The sequence below is a fragment of the Anneissia japonica genome, unplaced genomic scaffold (genome assembly GCF_011630105.1).
Source record: "Anneissia japonica isolate Jap-2015-1 unplaced genomic scaffold, ASM1163010v1 scaffold2834_len698180_cov181, whole genome shotgun sequence".
NCBI classification, from domain to species: Eukaryota; Metazoa; Echinodermata; class Crinoidea; order Comatulida; family Comatulidae; genus Anneissia; species Anneissia japonica.
Window position 1 is genome coordinate 101,927 of NW_022704877.1, and position 10,521 is coordinate 112,447.

General features: G+C 32.4%; 2 long non-coding RNA genes across 2 annotated transcripts in view; one reads left to right on the plus strand and one right to left on the minus strand.

The window, feature by feature from the left end:
* Positions 1-6,820, minus strand: part of LOC117104817 — a 13,338-nt gene extending 6,518 nt beyond the window's left edge. The window contains exon 1 of the long non-coding RNA XR_004444830.1: positions 6,643-6,820. This is a non-coding gene — a long non-coding RNA (uncharacterized LOC117104817). The remainder of the gene's footprint in view (positions 1-6,642) is intronic.
* Positions 3,839-6,003, plus strand: LOC117104816. The gene is made up of 3 exons (XR_004444829.1): positions 3,839-3,954; positions 4,675-4,820; positions 5,712-6,003. It is a non-coding gene; the product is annotated as an uncharacterized LOC117104816 (long non-coding RNA).
* Positions 6,821-10,521: the final 3,701 nt, after the last annotated feature.

The window sequence follows — 10,521 nt, forward strand, 5'->3', positions numbered from 1 at the left end:
TTAAAATATAGTTTGCATTTCAATGTAGAATCAACGTTGAAAATGTGTTACGTTTTTCAACCAAACTCCTATTGTGCTGTCTCTTATACACATCTAGATGTGTATAAGAGACAGGATTATAATAAACTGATAGATTAAGCAAAATTAAAGTTACATCTTCCACCAGGGTGATTCTTTTTAGTAGCCTGGTGTTTTAAAAACTTGAGTGCTATTTCCGAGCATCTAGACGTGTAAATTTTACAAAATTTTCTAACTCTTACGCCGTACCAATCAATATATGTTTCCACCGGTTTACAGAGGAAATTTGTAGAGAATGAAATTCAAATTTGTTAGATTTATTTATATTTATCTCTAAAATAAAACCATTAGGACTCCTTGTTTTGTTTAAATAAATCTGTTTATTTATTAAATCTTCATCGTCTTACACTGAGCTTGTTCCTTGTGTCATGCACTATGAAATTTTGGGTGATCTGACGTCATCGAAGCACGTGTTTGCATGCCACTGCTGCACCCCTGAAAACGAAATTAACCAATTGGCGGGCAGGGTTTCAGAGGCGCGGTCTCTGCCCTCAAGTGATGAATGAAAAAAGTTAACGAAGAACTTGAGTGCTATTTCCGAGCATCTAGACATGTGAATTTTACAAAATTTTCTAACCTCTGCCCCAACCATGGTGGGGCTGAGGTTATTGGAGATTCTCACACCGTACCAACCAATAAATGCTTCCGCCGCCCCTGATTGAGGAGGAAATTTGTAGAGAATGAAATTTAAATTTGTTAGATTTATTTATATTTATCTCTAAAATGAAACCATTAGTTTTTCTTTATTCATTTAAATAAATCTGTTTAATTAAATCTTCATCGTCAATAATTTACACTGAGCTTTTACATGAAAATGACGCCAAAGTTAGAGTGGGCTTTTATACCCGAGGGTGGGCTATACCTGCGTCAGTTTGGTAATAATTAATTGGTTGTACAGTAAAATAAAATACTAGGCTAAGGTCCGAAAGTCAGCACATAATTATATTTAAATTAAGTTTTGAAATGTGCAAGGGATTTCTTGGCATTTACCCCACACAGGCCCCTGTATTTACTATCCTATACTAGAGGTAAGCAGGCTGGTAAATAATAATTTTTTTTTTTTATAGAATGAATCTTTGTAATATTGTATTCTGCCATTTATGATTCCACCTCTTCCTAGGCTTTGACAACAATTATTCACATCATCATTATTTTGATTTCCCATGGAAAACTATAATATTTTTTTTTTTAAATAGCAAATAGTAAATTTTTTTATGAGTTTCTAAATTTGATGAGGTTGGGGACATGAAACTAGCAATGCTTCTGCTACTGAAATGCTTCTCCTGCTGAAATGCTTCTGCTGCCCATGTAATAAAACTCACAGTTCCTGGTATCTATATGAGCTATGCTTTTAACTAGCCATTTCGAAAACAAATCAGTCCCAGGTATGCTCGTCCTACAATAGACAGTATTAAAACACCTCCCAGCAGGCACAAAACGTTAATTCAACGTTGAAGCAACGTTGAAATCATGTTCACAACATATACTCAACATTGAATCAACGTTGAAAATATGTTGTGTATTTAACCCAAGTCTCGGTTGATAATTTAACATTAATTCAACGTTGAATTAATGTTAAAATTTGGTTGATAATTTAACAATTACAGTACCAACATGTATTCAACATCATTTAAACGTCAAGTTAATATATAGTTTGCATTTCAATGTAGAATCAACGTTGAAAATGTGTTACGTTTTTCAACCAAAAACCTATTGCTTTTTCAACATTTTTTCTACGTTAAATGAACGTTGAAAATATGTTGAGATTTTAATGTTACATTAACTACGCAAGTTCAACATCAAGTTAAAATATAGTTTGCATTTCAATGTAGAATCAACGTTGAAAATGTGTTACGTTTTTCAACCAAACTCCTATTGTGTATTGAACGTTTTTTCAATGTTAAATACACGTTGCAAATATGTTGAGATTTTAAAGTTACAGTATCAACATAAGTTCAATGTTTTTTCAATGTGAAGTTAAAATATAGTTTTTTATATAACTTTATTTCAACATTGAATTCACTTCGAAATCTGGTTGAGATTTTAACATTCAATTACAATGTTTATTTAACATTTTTCAAACGTTAACCCTAAACATAATTTTTATTAAAATGTGTTGTGTATTTTTTTAAATGTATCCATTACATACTTAACGTTATTTCAACAATAAATAAACGTTGAAAAATGGTTTAGATATTGAAATTACATTAACAACATTAGTTCAACATCTTTTTAATGGTTAAAATATAGTTTGTATTTTACATATAATCAATGTTTAAACTATGTTATTTGAGATTTTAAAGTTACACTATCAACATAAGTTAAATGTTTTTTCAGTGTCAAGTTAAAATATAGTTTTTACTCAACTTTAATTCAACACTGAATTCACTTTGAAATCTGGTTGAAATTTTAACATACCAATACATTGTTAAGTCTAAATATAATTGTTATTTCAATGTAGAATCAACGTTGAAAATGTGTTGTTTTCTTTTTTACAATATATATATTACTTTAACTCAAAGTTATTTCAACAATAACATTGAAAACTGGTTTGGATATTAAAATTACAGTAACAACATTAGTTCAACATCTTTTCAATGTAATGTTAAAATATAGTTTGTATTTTAATGTATAATCAACGTTTAATGTTACCGTATGTTTTTTCAATTAAAACTGTTTATTTCAACATTATTTAACGTTAAATAAACGTTGGAAATATGTTGAGATAGGCTAAATCTGTTCAACGTCAACTTAAAATTGCATTTCGATGTAGAATCAACGTTGAAAATGTGTTATGTTTTTCAACCAAAGACCTATTGTTTATTTAACGTTTTCTCAACGTTAAATAAATGTTGAAAATATATAGTTTTTTACTCAACGTTATTTTAACATTGAATTCACTTTGATATCTGGTTGACATTTTAACATAAAAATTGCATTTTAACATAACAATTGCATTGTTTATTCAACATTTTTCCAACGCTAAATTTAAATATAGGCCTAGCCTTTATTTCAATGTTAATCATCGTTGAAAATGTGTTGTGTTTCTACAAATCACCCATTATTTACTCACCGTTGTTTCAACAATAAATAAATGTTGAAAACTGGTTGAGATATTAAAATTTCAGTAACAACATTAGTTCAACATCTTCCCAATGTCAAGTTAAAATATTGTTTTTATTTTAACGTATAAGCAACATTTAAAATAAGTTGTGTTTTCAACCCGGAGTTTAAGATTTTAACAAACTTTATTTCAACAATGAATTCACTTTGAAATCGGGGTGCGATTTTAACATAACAATTGCAATATATTTTTTCAATATTTTTCCAACGTTAACTTTAAATATAGTTTTTATTTCAATGTAGAATCAACATTGAATGTAGGCCTACCCATTATTTACTCAACATTATTTCAACAATAAAAACGTTGAAAACTGGTTGAGATCTTAAAATCACAGTAATAACATAAAGTTTAACATCTTTTCAATGTCAAATTAAAATTTAGTTTGTATTTTAACGTATAATCAACATTTAGAATGTTATTTTTTTCAACCAAGTTTAAATTTCTTTAACTCAACCTCAACTTGATATGAAATTTTATAGAAATAATTGTACAAGATTTATTAAAGTTTACCTCCATGGTGGGGTATAAAAAAACTCATAGGCCTATTATGAGAGTATATGATCTTTAATCATTATGGTAATTACATTGGTTCTCTGTCCTTGAAAGTGTGACAAGTAATGGGCTAATCGGATTAGGTCATTAGGTACAGACCAATCAGAAACAAATGCTCATTTTTTGAAGTATCAGTTGCTGTAAAGCTGTCTTCATACACAGTTTACATACTAAAGAATTTCAGCATTATCAAATAAATGGTAAGAACTGTATATTTGTATACAGTACTATATTACAGGGTGTATCTAGGCTAGCCCAATATCGTAACTGTATAGGCTTGCTTTATATTATTATGTGGTTATCTTTTGTTCTAGCTAAGATTTAGGCCAGCCAGCCCTCTGGCCCTAGCTAGTAGAATAGACTAGGCCTAGACTAGAGTACTGTAGGGTAGTGTAAGGGCATAGTTAGCATAATTTTACTTGTTTGGGCTACACTGCAAGTTGGATGTGTGGGCTAAGTTTAAATTATTAGCGGTAATTTTTAATCGCCTAGGCCTAGACTTTTTCCAAAATAGCCACGTCCTGTGTTGAAATGCTATAATAGGGTCTATATTAAATTAAATATAATGTTAAAATGTGGTTGCATGGACAAAGTGCAAAAATAAAACAGCTAGGCCTAGGCCTATAGGCCTATTAGTATTATGTGTGTATAATAATTCATCTCATATCATGGGCCTACATACTGCCAGTGGTATAATAGCCACATCACTGTCATGTCATCAGTAATCATTTTCTTCTTTTGTTTTTTGAAGATGTTAATAATGTAAATTTTTATATTTTCTGTCAATAAAGAGAAAAATTAACAATAGGCCTATATCTTTTGATGGTTAGTGTTATAAATAATAGAAATATAAAAATAGATATGGGCTAATTTAGTTGTGTGCATAGGCTTAACTATAAATAATATGGTATTTCTTTCAGGTTTTCAATCCATTGACAGGAAGCCATGTTTGTTGCAATATATTGTTTGTGGTAGACACTGGGAAGAAACCGACTATTGAATGTGTATTTATTTGTCTCCTGGTACAAAACTGATGGAAGAGCAGCCATGATGAAGCAGTAAAAAGGTATATAATTTTTATTGTTAAATTTTACAAGAATATATATACTGCACATTTGCTAATACCACTATCCCACAGCAATAAGTGACTACCCTACTGTGTCACAGTATAATAACCATTTGTTTCTTAATTAAAGTCTTGGGTACCTAAGAAGTCATACAAACAGTAAACAGCATTTGTCTTAATCGTCGTTTTACGACTATTATAGTCATATGAAGGCGATTATTAAGTTTAAATTAATTGGGGACAGTCAAATCGTAAATATTATCTTAACATACTTAATATTCTTCAACGATAAATGGCACCTAACTTCGTAGTATAATGCTGTCTGAGTTGCCCTTAAAGAAAAATGTATTTAAATCTTTGAAAAAAAAAACACATTCTATTATTGAAAGATGTGCCTTAAAGTCTTTTTCAAACTTACTTTTGTTCTCCATCCATATATGTTGTTTGGTGTTGTTCCTAATTATTTAGCAAAATGTTAAATTGTTTTAGTTTAAGCCCATTATTAACCTAGGCAATTACTGTACTCTCACAACATTCAATTTAATATTGTGCATATCAAAAGTAATAAAACTGAATGAATATGTGTTTTAGGTTAAGTGCCACTCTCTATACAGAAATCTCTAACTGTCCATGTTTGCAGTACTGTAGTTCATAGTGAATATTTTTCAGTATTTGCATCATTATTGGTAATGCTTGCAGTATATCAATGTAGATTGCTCTGGGAAGAACAGTTGTTTCAACTATCTACATGTAGATAGTATTTACATTTTAAAAATTATACTACATGTAGTATAGTATTTACATTTTTAAAATTTACCATACAATTAACTTTAAAATAATATTTCAGTCTTTGTTTCAAATATTTTTGTTTTGTTTTTATCTTTCTCAAAGGTTCTTGGATACCTTGCTTCAATACCTCTTGTCAAACAAGAAAAGACCTGGCTAAGGAGTAGAGCTTCAAATAATTTATCACCAAGAAAGTTACTGATTTAATCCGAATCCTGTAACGCGAAAGATTCTTAATTAAGCTAAGTGTGCAATATTAGGTCAGTTAAGACGACAGTAATGCATAGGTATATTTTGAAATCTAGACATAGTAGCTGTTGTTATATTATTGATTTAAACATGCCTGTATAGTACAATGCATAATATTTTATGTTTTCTGCAAGCTTCAATTAAAGAAAAATGGTCAAGTATATTTTGAACTCAGTGTATTTTGTAAGTTTAAAGGATTAAACATTGACATTGACTCAACATTGAACATTTTACATTGAATTAACATTGAACATACTACATTGAATCGACGTTGAAATTTATGTTGATGCAAACTTTCATTCACAACCAAAATTCAACATTGATTCAACATTGATCGTTTGACGTTATTATAACGTTAAATAATTGATGTTGAAACAGCTTTAGACACTTTACGTTGAATCAACGTTGAAATTTACGTTGATGAAAACTTTCATATTCAACTAAAACTCAACGCTGATTTAACATTGATCATTTGACGTTGTTTTAACGTTAAACATTGACGTTGAAACAACTTTAGGCATTTGACGTTGAATCAACGTTGAAATTTACGTTGATGAAAACTTTCATATACAACCAGAATTCAATGTTAATTCAACTTTGGTCATTTGACGTTGTTCCAACGTTGAAAAATTAGCGTTGAAAAAACCTTAGACATTTTACGTTGAATCAACGTTGAGATTTACGTTGATGCAAACTTTCATATACAACAAAAATTAAACGTAGATTCAATGTTTGCATATTACGTTGAATCAACGTTATTTCAACCAAGTTGTGCCCACTGGGCTACCTTTTTACAATTTGGACTAGATACTGTATTACTAAATCCAGGATAGAGATGTGTACAGTATTCTCTACTCCACATATCTTCCAGTCACTAGTCACCACATGACTAGTGACTGGTACCTCCTTACGTACTGCGTAGTAGGGTGTGGCATTATGTACAGAAATTTTCCGACCGATCATGATGGCGGCTTTTCACAATATGAATAGGTCTACAGTAGTACGTCACTAATGTAGACGGGTTTCCAAACTAGCTCTCATGATGTGGGAATTTCGTAAGAATTGTAATATTCAGCTGAGTACTGTTGATCACTGTGGCATATTATACCGGATTTATTTATGTATAAATTCTTTTGTTTGAGTGTTAAACATTGATTACACAATGCGGGAAAAAACCCATCTTTGGAATGCATAAAAATTAATAACAGTTCAAAAGTATTTTGACATTTTGAAAGTTCATTGGATCAAAGAATTCATTGAAATTGCAGGGTATGCCTAATATTAGTGCTGTTTAATTACTTACATTGTCATGACCAACGGGTTGCATAGTCCTACTGAGTCAATTGTATTGAATTATTGAGCATTCGTTCATTTAATTCAGGCTCTGTGATTCCTATTGTAATGTGTACATGCACCACTTGCTAAAGTACATACAAAGTAAATATTGGTATTGTCAGGTCTGTAGAAATGTAAAGGTTGGTGTAGACATTTTAAGGGGGGTCCGGGTGATAACATTGGTAAGCAGGTCCGTAGCCAGTTTCAGCCAAGGGGGAGTTCAGGGTGTGGGGTCCAGAGGCTGTCTCTTATACACATCTAGATGTGTATAAGAGACAGGTATAATGCTGTCTGAGTTGCCCTTAAAATGAAATAAATTTTTGTAATTACCCAATGCGAGGGAGTAAGAGTGCTTGTATGCAGGGCCTCTAGTAATAATGATACCTTCCTTTTACAGGACTTCAAGACAAAAACACTGAAATTAAGTAAATTTGAACATCAATAAATATTTATTGTAATTTTTTTCTGCTAGAAATCAATATTACAAATACTCTAATACTACTATACAATAATCGTAATGTAATTGCTTAAGTCAAAAGGGGTTTGCTTGTCAAAGGGGGGTTCACTGAAAAAGGGGGTTCTGCTGAACCCCCAGGAAACTCCTGGCTACGGGCCTGCAACTATAAGTATTAAGAGTGGATTTTAAGTATGGGCAATGGGGTTAACATAGGTGGGTGGAGGATCATGAAGACTGTGTCATATATATGGGCTGCGCCCTCTACAGTCTTGTGCTCTCCACGCATGACGGTGTCCGTGAACGCTTCTAACTTAATTCGCTCGTTGATGGTGCTGTCCATAAGGAGGAAAAGTTCCGAAAAACTGGCAAGGGGTTTGTGTTGTTTATTTTAATAAATAGGGTGTTTTAATTTCGTTATTAATTGAAAAAAACAGAAAGTAAGTAAGTTAAAACGTGTAGACCTATAGACCTAGACCTCGATGTTAACAATGTAGGCCAGAGAATATTTATGTAAACTACCTGTATGTAGGCCTAGCCAAGTGCAAGCCTACTGCTGCATACAATAGGCATTTTTCGTTTTGACTACGCGGCCAGTCTACTACGAACTAATAGAGCGTGACGGACATCTGCGCATGCTCACAAACCTTACTGGCTAAATCGGCATTGTGACAACTTCCGCGACATCCCCAATTTCTGAATTTGGCGTAGTGGCGACTACCCTAATATTGACCAATCAGATCACCGGATTGTTTGGCAAACTGCTGGTAACTTTTTTGTTGGGGGTTGCAATTTTCATCGCATCCGCGATCGAGCATTGTTCGTTTAATAATGAATTAATTATTAAAACAAGTGAGTAATTAAATGTTTTATGAAGGCCTATTTATACACATGCAATAAATGAGGAATGAATAGTCACCATAAAATTAGGTAAATCAGGGGATGTAGTGAAAAAAGGGCTTTAGGCTTAGGCCTAGGCTAGCCTAGCCTTGTCAGGGTGATCATCGGGTGAGAAAACACATTCTCGTGCCGCTAGCTAGGGCAACCGCCCTTGATATCGTGGATCAAGCCTTGCTATACCTCTGTTTAAAATTGTTATTTATTTGTACATCATCGTTGCATTTGGCAAATTGCCTGAGCAGGCCTGACACCCCTCTTCTCCCGGTTAACGACTCTTTTGACACCTAGGCTAGGCTAGGCCTAGCCAGGTAGATCCCAGCCAACAGCGAAACGTCACTCAGTGTTTTCTGGAAACTTTTTATTTTGTGTACAGTATTTGACTAAAGTTTTTTTCACATTTCCTTTTTCAAATATAAAACAAGGGAACATTGTTCTCTGGTAATAAAACAATGGTCGAATAACTCCGCTCCGGCCTACGTACGTGTGCTACGTCATCGTAGTCGCCTTAAAAAAACGAAAACAGCTCTTGGTGTAGTACGCGAACAGTGTCTTGGCGTTGCCGTCACGGTCCATTAGTTCGTAGTAGACTGGCCGCGTAGTCAAAATGAAAAATGCCTAATACAAAAAGAGTGCGCACGGTTACTGCACGCCCATGGCCACAATAGCTTAGAAAACTTGCTTTCTTCCCAAGATTGTCATTTATGGTTCCCTGAACATGTGCTAACTGAAATCATGGAGGTATAAAAATATATTTTATACCTCCATACTAAAATATTGTATGGCCCATCCGTGAAGGCCTATTTTTAATCTTGAAGAGCTTTTGTCTTTTTGAATAACTTTGCTATTTATTTTATGAGAATTTAATAATATAATAAATAGACAATTCTGTGACTCAAGTCATGTGACATGATTTATAATATTTTGGAAAATTATAAACTGGCAGCAGAGTGAGCGATGCTCAGTACCACTGTAAAGATTAAAATCGGTCAGAGAATTGGATGCAATGAGTCATAAATAATAATTAATAAACTGGTTGTACAGTAACATAAAAAACACTGGCACATAATTAGTTATATTAAGTTTGAAGCGTGATGGATTTCTTGGCATATCCCCAACACATGTCCTTGCATTCTGTAAACCAGGGGTGGGCATAAAAATCGGTCAGAGAGCCAATTTTTGATTTAACACCGAGGGCTCACCCAAACTTTGATGTTTCCAATGGCCTTCCAAAAATAATAATAAAATAATAATTCTGGATTTATATAACGCCTCACGTTGACAACCTCGAGGCGCTTAACAACAACAGAGAAGAAGCAAAATTAATTAATTTCAAATGATTGGTTTGATGATTATCAATAAATGTTATTATTACAATGCTTTGGTAAATTGGAATCATTTCAAGGCCTGTTACTTTCCTATTCATCTCAAATCCTTTCATTTTTCTTTCCCTTTTGCTTCTTGTCTTTCTTCCTTTCCCTTCAAATGTTCCTGATCTTTACTTTTCTTGTCCTTTCTTATGTTTCCTTATCTTATCTTTCACATTCCTTTCTTAGATTCCTTATCTTTCCTTTCATTTTTTTTCTTATAATTCATATTATTTCTTTTCTTTTCCTTTCTAATGTTTCCATGTCTATCTTTCCTTTCTTTTCTCTTCTCATGTTTCCTTATCTTTCCTTTTTCATCCTTAGTTTATCTTTCCTTTCCTTTTACTTTCTTATATTTCTTATCTTTCTTTCCATTTACCTTCTTATGATTCCAAATTCATTTCTTTCCTTTCTTATGTTCCTTATTCTTACTGTTATCTTACTTATGTTTCCTTATCTTTTCTTTCCTTTTCCTTTCTTATGATTCCATATCGTTTCTTTCCTTTTCCTTTCTTATGTTTAAACTTACCTTTCATTTAAACAAAACAAAACAAGAAAGAACAATGAATTGGCAGAAGGAATTTAGAGGCAACTTTCAAAACTTTCAGTGAAG